This window comes from Mixophyes fleayi, chromosome 3 (assembly GCF_038048845.1).
Source record: "Mixophyes fleayi isolate aMixFle1 chromosome 3, aMixFle1.hap1, whole genome shotgun sequence".
Taxonomy (NCBI): domain Eukaryota; kingdom Metazoa; phylum Chordata; class Amphibia; order Anura; family Limnodynastidae; genus Mixophyes; species Mixophyes fleayi.
In genome coordinates, this window is record NC_134404.1 from 42,135,100 (window position 1) to 42,152,929 (window position 17,830).

Below are 17,830 nucleotides of genomic sequence, written 5' to 3' on the forward strand. Positions count from 1 at the left end.
CAGTAATGTGCACTTGGCTCACGCCATGGACAAGTCACTGAAAAACTTGTAAAACTTACATACACTTACGTAAAACTTACACCCATGTTTTATGTGGAACAAACGCATTCCCTGTTAGGCATCAATAAAACAATTCCCCATCTCACGTACAAAAAAAAAAGTTTTGCTTAAATATGCACAGAAAGAGCAGAAAGCAAAAAAGAAGACAGCACCCACTTGCTGGGCATGTTCAGAGTGAATTCTTATGGTGCCACAAAATAATAAGTAATAGCATTCTATTTGTTTAGTCTATTGAAACTTCTTTTTTGCAGCTCTACCTTGTAAATGAACCTGTTCAATGGTGTCCGCCTGAACAAGCATTGATCTATGTTATTTTAGTGTCCAGTGTGATACACGTCTGATGGTTTCTGTCTGTGAAGAGGTTTAACTTACCCTATAGGGGCTGTTTTTATATTTATCAGCATATTGCTAGGTACATCACATGACGTATGCATTACCACACATGATGTCACAATGCCAACGCCTACCTCACAGAGACCTATCAAGTGTAAGTGTAACCGACTCAGCATTCATTTCTCAGTCTGCTGCAGCTATTACCGGCTACCACTGCTCAGCCTGGAGTCTCAGACCGTCTGTAATAAGGTAACTAGGATTGACAACATTAAGCAACACTTACTACTAAACATAACTATCATCATCATCTTGACTAGTTATTTATATAGCACCACTAATTCCGCAGCGCTGTACAGAGAACTCAGATCAGTCCCTGCCCAATTGGAGCTTACAGTATAAATTCCCTAACACACAGACACACACAGACCAGGGTCAATTTGATAGCAGCCAATTAACCTACTAGTATGTTTTTGGAGTGTGGGAGGAAACCGGAGCACCCGGAAGGAAACCCACACAAACACGGGGAGAACATACAAACTCCACACAGATAAGGCCATACTATGGGGCTATTGGGCTTGAAAACACCTCCAGAAATAAACGAGTTAAAAATAAAGCAACGCAAACTTCTCAAATATTATGACTACTTACGGAATTTAATGTCCGGAGGCTACATATAGATGATGACCCAAATCCAAGGCCTCTCTTTGCTTTACCCCTAAACTCTGAGGATATTATTGATCATTTTTTATAGCAGGTCATATTTAAAGGCATGTAGGATACAATTGAATTTTTGTTACTCCAATGGACTGCAGTACAGACAGGTCTAGTTTATGAGTTTATACTTTAATACATTACGTAAGCCTACAATTGTTTCCAATGATCCCAGCATATTCCACTTCCCTTACTCAACCTCCCTGTTTTCCTCCATACTCCTTTCTTCTCTGATCACTGCAAAACATTTCCCTGTGTCTCCTTCATTCCTAGTATTGTAACAGTTTCAGACCCCTCTTCTCAACTGGTTGTCCTCTCTCCTGGCACATGTCTCCCCATGATACAGTAGGGTTTCTTTTAAACTAGCTATACATAACTTTATTTATACCGCCTACTTTAACAAATCTCTTAGTTGGATTACAATGTGTTTACTAAATCTTAATGTCTTACTACCCTGTTGTTATATATATTCCACTTACTACGTTTTACCCGAATTGAAATTTATTTTTATTTATCATGTCTATTGCAAGTAATGCATTACCTCAAATGTTTACTCTTCCATTTACTATTTATTTGTCTGTTTATAAAAATATTGTTACTTGTTTTTTTACTTAATGCAGGTCTGCCTTGTAAATGGGCTTGTTGAATGGAGTTTACATGAGCAACTAAAGAATTGAAATGATTGATTGATTGATTGATTGATTTGTTAAGTTATTTTAGTGACCAGTGTGAAACTGATCTGATGATTTTTGTTTGTGAAGAAGTTTTATTTACCCTGTAGTGGCTGTTTTTTATATTTTATCTGGCCTTGTCAGAGTTAGTTGTTGCTAGGTATGTCACCAGATGTCACAATGTCTACGCTTACCTCACAAAGCTAGGTAGGACTTGTAACATATATTGTGAATAATTAGTCAAGATATATTGGGCCAGATAGCTGTTATTGGGCTGAGATAACACTTGATATTAATTAAGTGATTAAGGGTGGGGATTAAAAGGTTATTTTCTGATGCATTGGGGTTTGCTGGACTCTACAGGTGCATTAAACTGTACGTAAATGTGCACATATCACAAATGCATAGTATTAGAATTGGTAGATATGTACATTTTAGGGGCTTATTAGGAGTAGTAATGGGCTGAATGGTAACGATCTGCTTTGGTTTGAGCCCAGAATCTCTTTGCTTCTGTGCCTGCTCCTTAGCCGCTAGTCTAATTTAGTAGGTTCTGTGGAAAATGTATCTCTGTGTTCTATTGCGTGCGTATTTTCTTTAAAAAAAAAAATAGTTTTTTTTGTATTTATTATAACACACAAAACAATTATGCAGTAGGAGGGGGAAAAAAGGAGGCTCCCTATGATGATTTGTATGAAAGACAGACAAATCATGTGCTGGATATGGCAATTGATAATTGCCCAATGTAGAAAGGTCTTCCTTAATACTATATAGAAAATACATCTGCCAATGTAACCCTCTGTTGTGTTGGCGCTGATGTGGTTCTTGAGGATTTACACAGGTTCTTGAAACGCCAGAAACTAGAGGTTTCATATAATAGTGAGCATAATATTATATAAGATTTATAAGGGATAAAGCAAATAACACGTAATAGTGTCGTATTTTCTAAAATAAAATAAAGTTTATTAAACCAGTTTAAAAATGCGTACATAAAATGAGAAGACAATGGGATATCTATTATTTGGTACTTGTCCAATTTGGACACTCCTAAAAATGACCATTTTCTTGCCCAAAATGTCACTTATAAAAGTGCTTTCCACAAAAAGGGCAATATAGCCAATGGTGAGTATACATGATAATGGCAATACTCCCCCATATGCACTTTGTCAAGAGACTTCATAAGGGGGTGTGCTCAAAGCAGTACTGCAAATTGTATATAGTGTAGTTTGTAACGGCTAATCAATAGACAATTAATGGGTGTTACAGAACATGTTTGGACAACAAATAAAATAATACTTGGAGACTTTGTGGTCTAAATTACCATGAGAATATATTACTAGCCTAATACCAATAATAGGAAGAAAAGAAAAATGGTGCTATAGTGGTTGAAAGTGGATAGGTCCATTGAAACAGGAAGTGAATATCAACTAGTCTTGGATCATCTAACCTAGATTAAAGTTAAAAATAAAGCGTGAGGTTCACACCTAATGCTAGGGGACTGGGCCACTAGTGTCCTGAATAAAAGATTTGAACCCCGGCAACAAGGCCAGATTGAATCAGTGGCAATGCCGTGATACCTGGTCCACAAGCTGGATTCTGGTTGCCAATGGTGCAACTGAATGCTATAAAGATGAAGTGCTATTCCCGGTTACAGAAGCCTGGTCACATCTGCGCATATAAAATTCTTGTGAGTCTCGTTTCAGATATAGCTGAATTGTTCAATGTGAGTGAAATCAATATAGGGTGTTATGAATCCTAGTGCATTCACAAAGCAGCAACGGAAGTATAATAAAGCAAATGTCTTTATTCAGGCAAACACATAAACAAGCATTCAGAACGTGGGATATGCAGATTTCCAGGTTGCAGTATAAACAAGAATAACTTAAATCCACAGATATGAACAGGTGAGATCACAGAGCAGCAGATTCCAAATTGTGACTGTACAGTTAAATGGCAGGACAAGTATTCTAAGTTACCCCAGTCCAGGAGGCACGAGGCTGCCCAGGGAAGCAGACAGAGTCCAGGGATCAAGCAGAGATCAGGTTAAACAGAATCCAATAGCCAGGCAGAGATCAGGGTCACAAGCGAATAAGCATAGTCCAGAAGTCAAGCCGAAGGTCAGGGTAACAGGCAAACAAGCAGGGTCCAGGAATCAAGCCGAGGGTCACAACAGGAGGTCAAACGGCAGCAAAGCAAACACTGGAGCAGGGATCAACAGGAGATCAGTAGCAGCCAAGTACAAACGATGAACTGCACTGAGCATAGGTTGAGGCAGGTATTAGAAGCTCTGAGCCAGGTGCAGTTCTAATCAAGGAAGGAGGATAAACTCCTTCAGGCATGGTGGATAGTCCAGGGGCAGAACAGCAGCACCTCTGGTGGATTAAAGGTACTGCTGACACATACAAAACATAGGCAGAGTCGTTACATAGGGGAATTGGATCAGTGCGCATCCTTGACCCAGCTACAAATACCAAGTGCCCTGTAGCTAATAAAAGTGGATAAAAATGAGCCCCTTATAAAAGAGATGAATTCCAATATGTATATCAAGTCCATCCAGCAATCCCAGTATTGTACTTTCTACATAAGCGTTCCTTAAAAGCCTGTTTGAAGGATAATACCTCTATCTTAAATCTGTAAAAGGACTTTATATGCCATGAGGACTATCATTGGTTTACTATTGATGCCCAATCTCTTTACATCTCAATACAACATTGTTTATAGAAGTATATAGGTATAGAAGTATGTAATGAATGAAATGAATAGAGCCCATGCCGACTTTATATTTAGTACATTTTATATTAACACATAATTATTTTACATATTTGGAATGGGTCTAACTCCACATGTGTGGTGCAGCAATGGGGAATGTCTTTGGCCTTACTTATGCAAATTTATAAGTGATGGTATGCAGTGGTCAAAGTGGAAATTCAATTGGCTGTATGGAAAATGTAAGTGAATGGAATTTCTTTTGCAATCAAAACAACAGGAGAAGTAGCCGTATGACACACCACCATATACCAGCCCACATTGACAACTGAGGGTATGGGGATCACAATATATTTTAAACAATAATCCCTCTGAGGTATGCCAGCAATATTTTAATGGTTTGGTAAGGTAGCGCGGAACAGATTGGTGATTGTATTACTTTTATGCAGTGCTTTTTTTGTCATAGAACTCACAGAACTGAGTTCCGGCACCTTTTTTCAACGGATTTTCCAAGTTTTAAAAGTAGCTTTTGAACATTTGATGTTTGGTCCACGTGGACTGGAATTGCCTTGTCGAGCGTGGCAGGTTGGCGTCAAAATCATTAAAACGGTGCATGCGGGCTGCTTGTGTGTTGAGTCCGATGCATGCAAACTTTGTCCGCGCTGGTTGTGATGGCACTGCTCGGCTTGTGGCGCTGCTCAGCTTGTGATTGGTCGTGTGGTTGCGCGCTGAGAGCTTACCGCGGGCGGCGACCGTTATTTTTCGTTGCACAACTGACGTGTGTGGGTGTGTGTACAGTAATTCACTACATGATGTGCGTTCCGGCACCTTTTATCTTACAAAAAAAGCACTGCTTTTATTCATAACAATAATTTTAACAATGACTTTAAGTTTACATCCAAAAGAGAGTTTCCTAATCTGATTTTACAAAGAGATAACATCAAATTATCCACTGCTATTATTACAAAAAATGCTGTATAGCATATTAGTTGAAATAATTATTTTGATAGAGAAAAGAGACAACATAGGACTATGAATGATGCAAGGAAATATTACAAAATTAAAGGGATACAGGCTAAAGTTGTTTTACAATTCCAAAAAGTTGTATGGGAGCTACACAACAGAATGGATCTAGGGTACTTTAATTACCAGAGCAGCCGTGAACAAACTAAGTGGAATACCACCAAACCATTAAATCAATTCAAACATACAAGAGTTTGTACAATGGCGCTCAGTATTCTGTCGGACAAGTTACAAGCTAAACATCAAAAAATATATGGAAAATTCCTGATAAAACACATATACCATATATAATAGAAAATCAACTTCCATAAGGGTCTTTTCGTTCTTCCTTCTCTTATATATCCTCTTTCTTTTTACTCCCAAATAATCATTCATGGAATATGGAACAAAGAGAACAAAAGCTGGATCTAGGCGGATTACCCTTTTTAAAACTTTGGGCCTGATTCATTAAGGATCTTAACTTAAGAAACTTCTTATTTAAGTCTCCTGGACAAAACCATGTTACAATGCAAGGGGTGCAAATTACTATTCAGTTTTGCACATAAGTTAAATACTGACTGTTTTTCCATGTAGCACACAAATATCAACTTTAAATTTCAGTGTACAAATAAGCTATCAAGTATTTGTGTGTTACATGAAAAAACTGTCAGTATTTAACTTATGTGCAAAACAGAATACTAATTTGCACCCCTTGCATTGTAACATGGTTTTGTCCAGGAAACTTAAATAGGACCTTTTTTTTTTAAGTTAAGAACCTTAATGAATCAGGCCCTTTATTATCAAATACATTTAAAAATCATATTACATCCAATAAAAGGTATTATTGATAACAGCCAATCTTCCTACCAGATTTTCTCCTCTCAGCCGCATAAAACAAACTTAAGGAATATTAAAATCATACTACATCCCATATGGGAAGTTGATTCTCATCTGCCTGTTGATGTAAGCATAACACCCAAGGGGGATCACAGAATACTCACACGTTTAAGATATATGAAATGAGATTGTTCTGAAGATTTTATGGAACTATTTTGAATTTACTCAATTATATATAGTATATGTGTTTTATCAGGAATTTTTCATATATTTTCTGATGTTTAGCTTGTACCTTGTACGACAGAATACTGCGCATCATTGTACAAACTCTTGTACGTTTGAGTTGTATGGAAGCTGGTGGTAGTCAATAAATACTAGCATATGAGAGTACAGTAGATAAATGATAATTGAATAAAGTGAATGCAAAAAAGGAATATAAATGAAACTGATGCTGATAATAATGAGATAATGTGTTTGCGTGGGTTTCCTCCCACACTCCAAAAATATATGAGTAGGTTAATTGGCTGCTATCAAATTGACTGTAGTCAGTCTGTCTGAGTGTGTATGTTATGGAATTTAAACTGTAAGCTTCAATGGGGCAGGAACTGATGTGAGTACAGAGCTGCGCAATTAGTGGCGCTATGTAAATAGATGATGATGATGATTATGATGAGTCACCGTAAACCTATTAATTTGTCATGTACATTTATTTTGCAGTCACTCTGCCTACTATGCTCAGGGATCCAGGTCCCAGTATTCCCTGTAGTGGTCTCTGAAGATGTCCCTAGAGGTTTCAAGGAAATTCAGGGCTTTATGCAATAATGTACAAAGTGGACCCCACTGTCAAGTGCGGGATCGGGAACCACTCTCTCTTCTGAGCAGGTAAATGTTTTGGGTAATGTGACTGGGACAATGTACCTATGCAATACCTCTTAGAAATGTGGCTGGCAAGGTGCTGTGCTATGGGACTGAAAATTTGGCTGGGCGTCGATTGGTGCAATATGTCTGGCATGGGTCTTTGGCAATGGCACTGGAGATATGGCTTGAGCAATTTGCCTGGCAATAAACTATTCGCAAGAACTAAATGTGTGGTTTTAGCAATGTGTATGGCATGACATACTATACAAAGGAACTGGGGAATAAGTCTATCAATGTCACTAGAACGTTGTGTTAGGCAATGGTTGGCAATGTGGGTTTGTGATATGGATGAGAAATAGAACCCTCAAGTAGGTTCAGTTTATTTTTCTGGAGTTTTGAGTAGACACTAATGGTTATTAAGTGTGAGCAACTGAATGTAAATGTAGAGAGACTATAAAACGTATTGTGGGGGTTAACTAACTGAATGTGAACTATTATTCCTGTAAATAATTGTGCTTCATGACAGCATGGAAGAAATATACTACAGTACTATGACTATACATTGCTCTACATACTTATACACTTTAACTATATCCCCACTCAGTGCTGGAAAGGAGGTAGGAAGGAGCGGATGAACGTAGTGAGAAACAAAATTCACAGTTCAAGTTATTTCCCTTGGTTTGATCTGTATGTTGTAATGTAGCTTGTTATATAGCATGTATGTAGCTTGTCTATTTCTATAGCACACATGTATGTTGTTAATGACCTTGTTATGTAGTTGCGCTATGTAGCTTGTCTGTTTCTATGGCACATATTATATATAGAAATAAATACATCAGTGTTAACATGCCAGAAACTCTCCTTGCTCTTAATCAATTCTGAGTTTCCCATTGCATGGGAATGTCAGTGTCCTTCTAAAAGTTAGAGGTCTGTGTCCATCCAGCATGAGGACAGCACTATGACTGACAAATTAATCTTGTTCTGCGGGACACCTTGTGGACATGTTTTCTAGAGGATTATACACAGGATATGAATGTCACAGTTAAGTTGCAGTTTTCCAATAATTTACATCCTAAAGAAAGCTCCAGGAACCACAAATTATGGAAGACATTAAATATTGATTACAATGAAACCAGCCTATTGACATCAAGCTGTGTTAAGTATTTTGTTGCCCTCTTTTACAGTATTAACGGGCGCTGTTAACAAAAGCCAATCATAAACATACCCAGCTTGATTGGAAGCTCTTTGTCTTGCCGTCATTAAATTCTCCATCAGCCAATTCTCTTTAGAAGAAGAACTTTAAAACAAATTAAAATAAATTTAGCTCATATTAATTTGACTTAGTCGCTATGTACATTTAAAAATACATTATTGTACAATGTCATTTGTGAGCTATACTAAGAAAATTATTAATATGTTACTGTACAGTTGTTCTGCACATTTTTTCATTTATATATCATTGTAAGCTCCTATGGGGCAGGGACTGATGTGAGTGAGTTCTCTGTACAGCGCTGCGGAATTAGTAGCGCTATATAAATAGCCGATGAAGATGAGGAGGAGGATGGTGGAATTCCACTCATGGTTCTAAATTCCGTATCAATGATTGTTTTGAGAACTATGAACTCTGTGGACTAACTTATTAACCTATATATAGCCTCTGAACCATCGCAGTACTGCTTTTGGAGCAAAGTGGCTCTATATGTAAGATGTTTAATATGGAGTTGGTGAGTAAGCTGTTATTTTGGTTCCCCTCCCACTATAATCAGATGACACCCTTGGTGTCCAACAAAAGCTGCAATTGCTTGGGAAATACTTGATTGGAAAAGCTGTGTGCCAGTAAGAATCAATCCATTTGTAAAAAGTATACCAATAATTGTGTTGACACTTTGATTGAATTCATTTCGGTGTAATGCTGGAACTGTTCAGATAGAGAAGACTTTGGAGAGAGTTGGGCAGTTTAAAATGTGTTGTAAGGTATTAAAGTAACATTGCTTGTTTTATTTACCTTTTATATGATCAATGCAGAGTGGAATGCAAATTGAAATTGGGCGCAATTTAAGGGCCAAAAATCCACACACAAAAAGAACGTACTTCAGCCCATATGCTGAGTCGAACATGTCTCAAGACGAGTGCAGCTTGACATCTGTAACATAGGTACAAGGTTTACGGTAGGCATGGGCGTATTTAGTTAAATACTGTCTGTTTTTTTCATATAGTACACAAATATCAACTTTAAATTTCAGTGTACAAATAAGTTATCAAGTATTTATGTGCTACATGAAAAAACAGACAGTATTTAACTTATGTGCAAAATAGAAAACTAAGTTGCACCCCTTGCATGGTTTTCTCCAGGAGACTACTTACTCAATTTTTTACTTAACTTTCCTGAATGAATCAGGCCCAGCGTCATAACATCAAACTTACAATATGTAAGCATAGTGTAAATCAGAAACTATTGGTGGTTAAACATGCAATATAAGAATAAAGAAAACATTTTAAGATTTTTTAATTATGATTATTACATTTGTATACATTGTACATTTCTAATTTTATTATTATTGCAGCAAAGAGTTTTGATTTGTTTTTGCTTTTTTTAAACCTGCAGTTTAATAAATATACTCCCTAGTGAGTATACTGCTCCAGCATTAACTTCATAGTTGCCTACTCTCCCGGAATGTCTGGGAGACTCCCACATTTCTGGGAATCTCCCGGGAGAGCAGGGCAACCTCCCGAATCCCGGGCAGTTTGCTAAGTTAAATGGAGGGGATGGGGCTTAGTGACATGTTTCACGCGTCATTGTGGCCCCACCCCCTGCTGGTATAGGACAAAATGGTGATGATCGTTTAGGGGCAGGGCTTAGTGACATTATTCTCCAAGCCCTTCCCCCACACGCCCACCTGCCCCTTGTATGATTCATTTCTCAGTCTGCTGCAGCTATTACCAGCAACCACTGCTTAGCCTGGTAATCTTAGATCATCTCTCAAGCTATGTAGGACTTCTAACATGTATTGTAAATAATTAGTCAAGATATATCCAGCAGGATCATTGTTATTAGACTCGAATTACACTTGGTCTATTAGTGCTAATAAAAGGGCTGGATTTAGCAAGGTATTCTCTAATACATCATGGACTCCTGGGGGTATATTTATTAATCTGCAAGTTTAATAAAAATGGAGATGTTGCCTATAGCAACCAATCAGATTTTAGCTGTCATTTTGTAGAATGTACTAAATAAATGATAACTAGAATCTGATTGGTTGCTACAGGCAACATCTCCACTTTTTTAAACCTGTAGATCAGTAAATATACCCACTGTTTACTACAGGTGCATTAAACTGTAAGTAAATATGTACATATCTCCAATACATAGTATATATATATATATATATATATATATATATATATATATATATATATATATATATATATACATACACACTTCACTTATTTTATTACTAGCAGTGAAGGGCAGAAGGATATGACCTATCTCTGTTTCCAGCACTTCGTGTCTATATTTGCATCTTTTTTTGTTTCTTTGGATCTCTTGCTGTGTTTTAGTCTTAGACATAGCCTGTGTTATTGTGTCTTCTGTTTTGTATTTATCTGTGATTTGTGTATCCTGTTTTCCCTGTCCCATGGTTTAGCCCAGGCACGGCCAGCCTGTGGCTCTCCAAGTGTTGTGGAACTACAAGCACAGCATACTTTGCCAGTAGAATGCCAGGCGATAGCTGGAAGGGCATACTGGGAGAGCCACAGGTTGGCCTGGCCTTGTTTATTTAGCCTGTATCTGCGTTTCTTATGTTATTGTTGCTGCCTTCCCTTGTCTTTCTGTTTTGGTCCTGTCACCCTCAGTTTGCCCTGTTACTTTTCTGAAGTTCAATTTGTCATACAAATCCTGGGGACATCTGAGTAACTGAGGACTGTTCTTAAGGGAAAGGCGGCTGCTATAGGCACAAGATCGTGGTGTGAGTGGGAACTTGACTCTCTATCCTTGTGCTATTTCTGCTTCAGCCTTGTCAGATATACTTTGCTGTGTTATGTCATTTGATGCCTGATATTGGCCGCTACCAGCCTGACTATATTGTTTGGGTTTTGATCCTTTGCTGTATGACTGCCAGCTCCAAACATTGACCTTACTGACAGTTCTTTTGTTGTGACTCTTTCTCTTGGTTACCCTACCTGTTTTGCTATGACATTCTAAAAAAGTTATAATTCATCTATACATCCCCCAAACTACCCATCCTGACCATTTATGTTAGTCTCTACCCTCTGTTCCCCCTCAGTTCCCCATCAGCGATCCCCTGCTGATTGTTACCAGCATAATGGGAACATTTCTCCATTTTCATTCTTTTTGTTTTCTTATCTGTTGATTATTACACACAAAGCATATTTGTGCCTGTGAATGACAGGGACAGGGATGTATACGTGTAGCTGATTGGTAGACATACCCCATAATTCATTACCGCTCATCATTTCATAATGTCAAGGTCTACGCCAGAAAGGGAATGTGCAAGTGTCAATATACTTGCTCCAGCACTAAATAGCCCAAGGCAAAATCTAGATTAGCTGGTGCCCATATTCTTTGATAAAACATTGTAAGAGTGCAAGAGAGTATTTCACGACAAAAACATTTTGCATTTCCATTGGTACAAATGATTAGATTTAAACAGTACACAATTTTACAAAAATAAAATTTCAGTGTTCAAATGCCGCACACACACCACCCTCCAAGGCCTCCGCTACCCCCGAGGTGTCCACTTGGGGGCATTACTGCGCATGCAATAAACCTGCACACATACTTGCCAACTCTCCCGGAATGTCCGGTAGACTCCCAAAATTCAGGTCGTTCTCACAGACTCCCGGGAGAGCTGGCAAATCTCCCGCATCCCGCTACTGGCACCCCAAAATGACGCGATTCGCGGTGAATCGCGTAATTTTGGCCCCACCCCCCACGACAAAACTGCATTTTCATCTCGGGGGACGAGGCCATAATGAAGCGTTTGGCCGCGCCCCGCCCCCTCCCACCCTCCAGTCACGCCCCTCTTCCGGAAAGAGCTATAAGAAAGTAGGCAAGTATGCCTGCACATGCTCTGAGCCGGCCCCCTCTGTGCTCTATTTAGAGCAGAGCAGGGGCCTAGGAGGCTACAGGGGCATTGCCGGCACCTTACCCAAATTTTGCTATGGGCCCAGAGATGCACTATAACAGTGATGGCTAACCTGTAACACTCCAGGTGTTGTGAAACTACAAGCCCCAGCATGCTTTGCCAGTAGATAACTAGCTAATAGCTGGCAGAGCATACTGGGACTTGTAGTTTTGCAACACCTGGAGTGTCACAGGTTAGCTATCATTGCACTATACCAGCTCAGAATGCATGTAATTCAAATTAGTTCTGCTTTCTCTTTTTGTTCTGGGAGTTATCAGTGTCAATAATGCTTATTTGTCTAGGGATACAAACCTAGAGAAAGTGCATGCCATAAGTTATATTTCAAGGTTGTCAATGCTGATAACATGACAAGCGGTGATAGCTGTCCAAACAGCTCCACTGACAACCGCTCGAGATCCAAATTAATCATATATAGTGGATTTGGTTTACTAACTATAGTGACAGACAAGGGTTAGCAAAGCATTAAATGTAGTATCCCATAATATATTAAATTCAGAAACTGTGAGAGATAGTGGAATGGATAAAAGTTTGGCTAAAGGACAGAAGGCAGAATGTTGTAGTCAATGGTGTAAGCTCAGAGAAAGGGCTGGTAGTTCAGTTTTGGGTCCTGTCTTGTTTAATGTATTCCTTAGTAGTTGTGGTCTACAATAGAAGCTAAGGGCTAGATTTACTAAGAATCGAGTTTGGTGGCGGTTTGAAACCACCACCCATCGCTGGTGGTTTACTGGTCCAAACCGCCACATTTACTATAGGGCGGCTTGAGGCTTCAATTTAAAATGACTGGTGATGTATAGCGGATTGAAAAAGCTAAACCGCCGGCGGTTCTGATGAAACCGCCATCAAACCGCCATCCAAAAGACTGGACAGGACAGTTTTAATACCTGCTTCAGAATGGCTGGATAGCTTAAACATGCTGTTTGAACTATTTTGCCTATTTTTTTACTACGTTCAGAACATAAGAAAAGCACCATTGACATGTAAATTAGGTTGGCAATCATTATTTATTGATTAAGGGGCAAAATGAATTAAATAATAACTCATAAGGGGAAAAAAAAATCATCATATTATATTAAGGGGATAAAATTATTTAATTATTATATTAATCGGACAATAAGTAATGACAAATTGTGCAATATAAATTAACAATCAGTTAATAATATTATATATTCACATTTCCCACATAATATAATGCAATAATAGTGTCCCTTTAAAAAAATATATATAAAAAAAATCCCCCATAAGTTAATATTAAATTCATTTTGTCCCGTTATCAATAAATAATGATTTTCCAAATATTTTAAATGTCAATGGGGCTTTCTCTTATGCTCTGAATGGCAAAATAGATCAAACAGCAGCAGTTTGAGCAATCTCACCACTCACAACCACCTCTTTCATTTTGGCCGTTTGGATGGCTGTTTTGGGGCGGTTTTGAAAACCCCAGCTTAGTAAATCCGGCTGATTATATGTTCATCATTGTTAAAATCGGTCTGGCGGAGTGGTTTTGAAAATGTCATTTCTGGCCACTTTGACGGCGGTTTGGGCTTTAGTAAATCTAGCAAACCGCCCTTTAGTAAATCTAGCCCTATGTCTTTTTATAGATGACACAAACATTTGTAACAGAGTTGATGCCCCAGAAGGAGTCACACAAATAGGTAGTAATTTATTGAAATTAGAGGAATTTACTAACGTATGGATTCTTAAATGTAAAACATCAAAATGAATGCATGTGCTACACAAAACCCCAAAAGTAGAATAAAACATATATTATGATGTTAACAAAAACTGAGGAAAAGTATCTTAAATTTATAGTTACAGAGCTGCTATGTAAGGCAAGAAAGTTGTGTATTCAAGCATTTGGAAAAATCAGTAGTGGTTGAATAGGAAAAGGCAGTAGTAGCAGGAAAAGGGAGGTTATATTGTCACTTTATTATCTACTGACAAGCACTCATCACAAGTACAGTTCTAAAGGCCGATCTCCAAGAAGACATTAATGAAATAGAAAATGATTAAAATGATGCATGAACTATAAGATAGCATGACCATGATCACAAAATTAAAATCCTGCATGTGCAATACATTGGGTATAACAGCAAAATATGCATAATTCATGGAAATAAAATATAAATTAAGAAGGATCATACAAAAAACAGGACATCTGGAAACTGGGTGGACAAAGAGGTACACATATCAGACAGATGAGAGAGAGGGTACTCTTAGAAATTACATTCTAGAAAGAGAGTAGAATGCAGAGACATGATGAACTGGTGTGGCATGGAGTGGCGAAGGGTAATAGCTGGTAATATTAGTGGAAGTAGCGTCAAGTGGGAAACCAAAGTTGGGCTGTAGAAGGCTGTAGAAGGGTGGTTCTAGACAGGGTAGAGAGGCAATAGATTTAATTGTAGTGCTTCTAATGTAGTGAATAAATAAAATTAGAAATTCTGGGAGTTGAGTCAAGTGACTTAATGAATGCATCATTCAAAATTGTTCACTTGACAGTAATGAGGCACCAGTGATAAATAGCAGCAACAGATCAGGAGGAGGAGCCAGGCCTAGGTGAAAGTATCATGTTTGCTGAGCCAGACCAAGATATAACCTATTAGAAAGATCAGGAGGCCAGGTATTCATGGAGGCGCCAGTGCATGAAAGTTTCAAGTGATTTTGGTGTTGGAGGCTCTAGGACAAGTTGAGGAAACCAAGCCTTACAGGAGCAGGTGCTTAAAGCAAAGGAGTCCCGAACTTGGAACCAGATGTTGACCTTGAATTAGCCTTCTTGAAGTAGAACACCACTTTACAACCAGCAGGATGCAGGGAGGTCTTATTGCTCACTTTACCCAGAATCCAGGCCTGTCAAAACAGACAGACAGGGTCAAGATGAAGCAGTAGAGATGGCTGCAGGGATGGACTCATAGAAGCAGGCCAATCCAGCTCTTACATTGATTTGGTTCAAGGAGAAGTTTTACTGCCAAAGATACAGTACTAGCAACCGGATGATGAAGGAGCAGATGTGCCATGAGAGGACAAGGACAGGGGGCATCACTATTGGGAGTGGGAAGGAGACAATTTTAATTCTAAGCCCAGTCAGTGGATGCCTGCAAATCAGATGGGAAAGCAGGAAGCTCTGTTTGCAGGCAGAGAGCAAGACATCCAGGGAAAAAAGACCCTGTCATAGGGTAACCATCAACTAAGAGTGGAGTAGGTAGGGAGAACCAGATGAATGTCCACAAATGAGGTAAGCAATGGGCCAATGAGTACAGGGCTGGGTAATAGCAAAGAACAGAGCAATGCATACATGACACTCGCCTGTTGTGGATCCTGGATGGAGATGCTTTGACTCATGGCCCAAGAAAGTAAAAAAATGGCTATCAATTGAGGTTGGAATATGGAAGCGAGAATTGGAGTTCAGTGACCAAGCATTCATCCGTGGTGCCCATCTTACACACTTGAAAGACTTCAACAGCTGAACATGGACAGTTAAGAAGCGAGTTAGGACAGAGATGATATGATAGAAACATTCAAATATATGAAATGTATTAGAGTCCATAAAGATGGAGCTCAAGACTTCTTGGCTCTATAAGGAGAATGGTGTGAATTTAGATGTGTCACTGGCTGCCAGCAAGTATGTTTTTCGAGCTGTTGTGTGACCATCAAATGTGCGGTTATACCTCAGTTGGACTGCTGCCATCACCATCATACATCCAGAGACTTTGGTGCAACCTGCATTAGTGCCACACCAACGCACGACATCCCCAGTTGTCACTGAGGCACTAGCGGGTAAGTCAGAACCTGTTCATTTTTATACCAACCCTTAAACAAAAAAATATCCCAGAGCAATTATATGTCACAAACATTTGTGCGGGCCAGGCATTACAGTCCCATCACTTGCCAACAGTAATCCACTTCTCCAAGAAAAACATAAGTGTGACCCAGAAATTTTGGGATATTTCAAGGCAAACTATACTCCTGGGTGGACAGTGAATGTATGTTTCAGAGATGATTGTGTGTGTATGAGATGGGCTTGTCCTCATTATTAAATTGGAATTTTTGAGAGGTATGCATCCCTACCATCAGCTTCTAATGGTCATGTTTAAATTATAGTTTAGAAAATGAAAGAAAACAGCTAATTGGTTGCTATGGACAATGCCATCTTTTCTACATAGTTACCTGTGGAATAATTTCATAGATATTCCCATTGTCTTTATTAATTTCTATACACTTCTATTAACTTCAGAAGAACAAGAATATAATAGATGAAAAGCATTTTATCCTATATAAAGAATAAGATAACGTATAGTGTACATGTTTTCAATAATTTAACATACATACTAAAACAAGTAATCTCTAGAAGTTAGACATCAGCTTTAAGAATGACATTAAGCAGGACAAATGGAATTAAGCGATCAATATTTTCAGCGAATGTATGCCACGGTTTAGACATCCTGAGGATGATTGATGTTTTAAGCTGATTTACAGGAGAAGCTGAAATAATTCTCTCTTTATATTATGACATTATATATTGTAGAACAATGCCGGCAGAATTGATTCAAGTGCTGAAGGTTGGAGGCATCTTTCATAATTGCGGCTATATCAATCATTACAGGACTGCAAGGAAATAATTTAGACGTCTGGAAAGATCTCACAACAAAGACCTCCACATGTAGCTCATGCTAACAATTCTATATTGTTTAGGTCTCAGCATAAACATTTTACTTTATAACATTTTAAGTTCTATTTGGGGTGGTAGTTGTTTTTTAAATTAAGTAGACATTTATTGCTGCCTCAGCCAGCACCGGTGCTAGGGTCCTTGGCGCCCTAGACACAGTGTGAAAATCGGTGCCCCTCCCCTTTAAAAATCGGCGCCCCCCCCCCCCCGCCGTGGGTACTCTGTCAAAATTGGCGCTGCGCTTCCCTCCCCTCAGCTCCCCTCCCCATGTCTTTCTTTATCTTACCTGCATGAAGCTGCTCCTCTCTGCTCTGTCTTCTCCCCTCCCCTCACAGACACTGTCGGGCCGTGATGATGTCATCATCATGGCCTGTCACTCTCAGTGAGCGGAGGGGAGGAGACAGAGCAGAGAGGAGCAGCTTCATGCAGGTAAGATTCATAGCCCCTTCCCCCCTCTCCTCCCCGTGGATTTCCGGACAGTTTTAAATGACCATGGTCATTTTTTTTTAATTTTGAGGCGCCCTGCAGAGCCCGGCGCCCTAGGCAATTGCCTAACCTTGCCTAATGGGAGCGCCGGGCCTGGCCTCAGCACTGCTGCCCCCTACCTTACGCCACGCTCTAGGAATGGGATGCTAGCACTGACATAGAGTAGGTGAGGAGGCAGCCTTGGAGAGGCACAACATTACCCAGTTGGGTAATTAGGATATTTGGTGCACTACTCAATGGCTCCTCACCTTAGTAAACGGTGGGGGAAAGACAGACACATTTTGCAGGATGTTACAGTCAGTGTCTTCTTAATTGAAAACACCATCATCATCATCATCACCATT

The 17,830-nt window shown here is 39.1% G+C and overlaps 1 long non-coding RNA gene across 1 annotated transcript; it reads left to right on the forward strand.

Moving 5' to 3' along the window:
* The first annotated feature begins 589 nt into the window (after positions 1 to 589).
* On the forward strand, positions 590 to 16,971 carry LOC142142631 (uncharacterized). Its single transcript, XR_012689250.1, has 3 exons — positions 590 to 642; positions 7,035 to 7,199; positions 16,860 to 16,971. It is a non-coding gene; the product is annotated as an uncharacterized LOC142142631 (long non-coding RNA).
* The last annotated feature ends 859 nt before the right edge of the window (positions 16,972 to 17,830 follow it).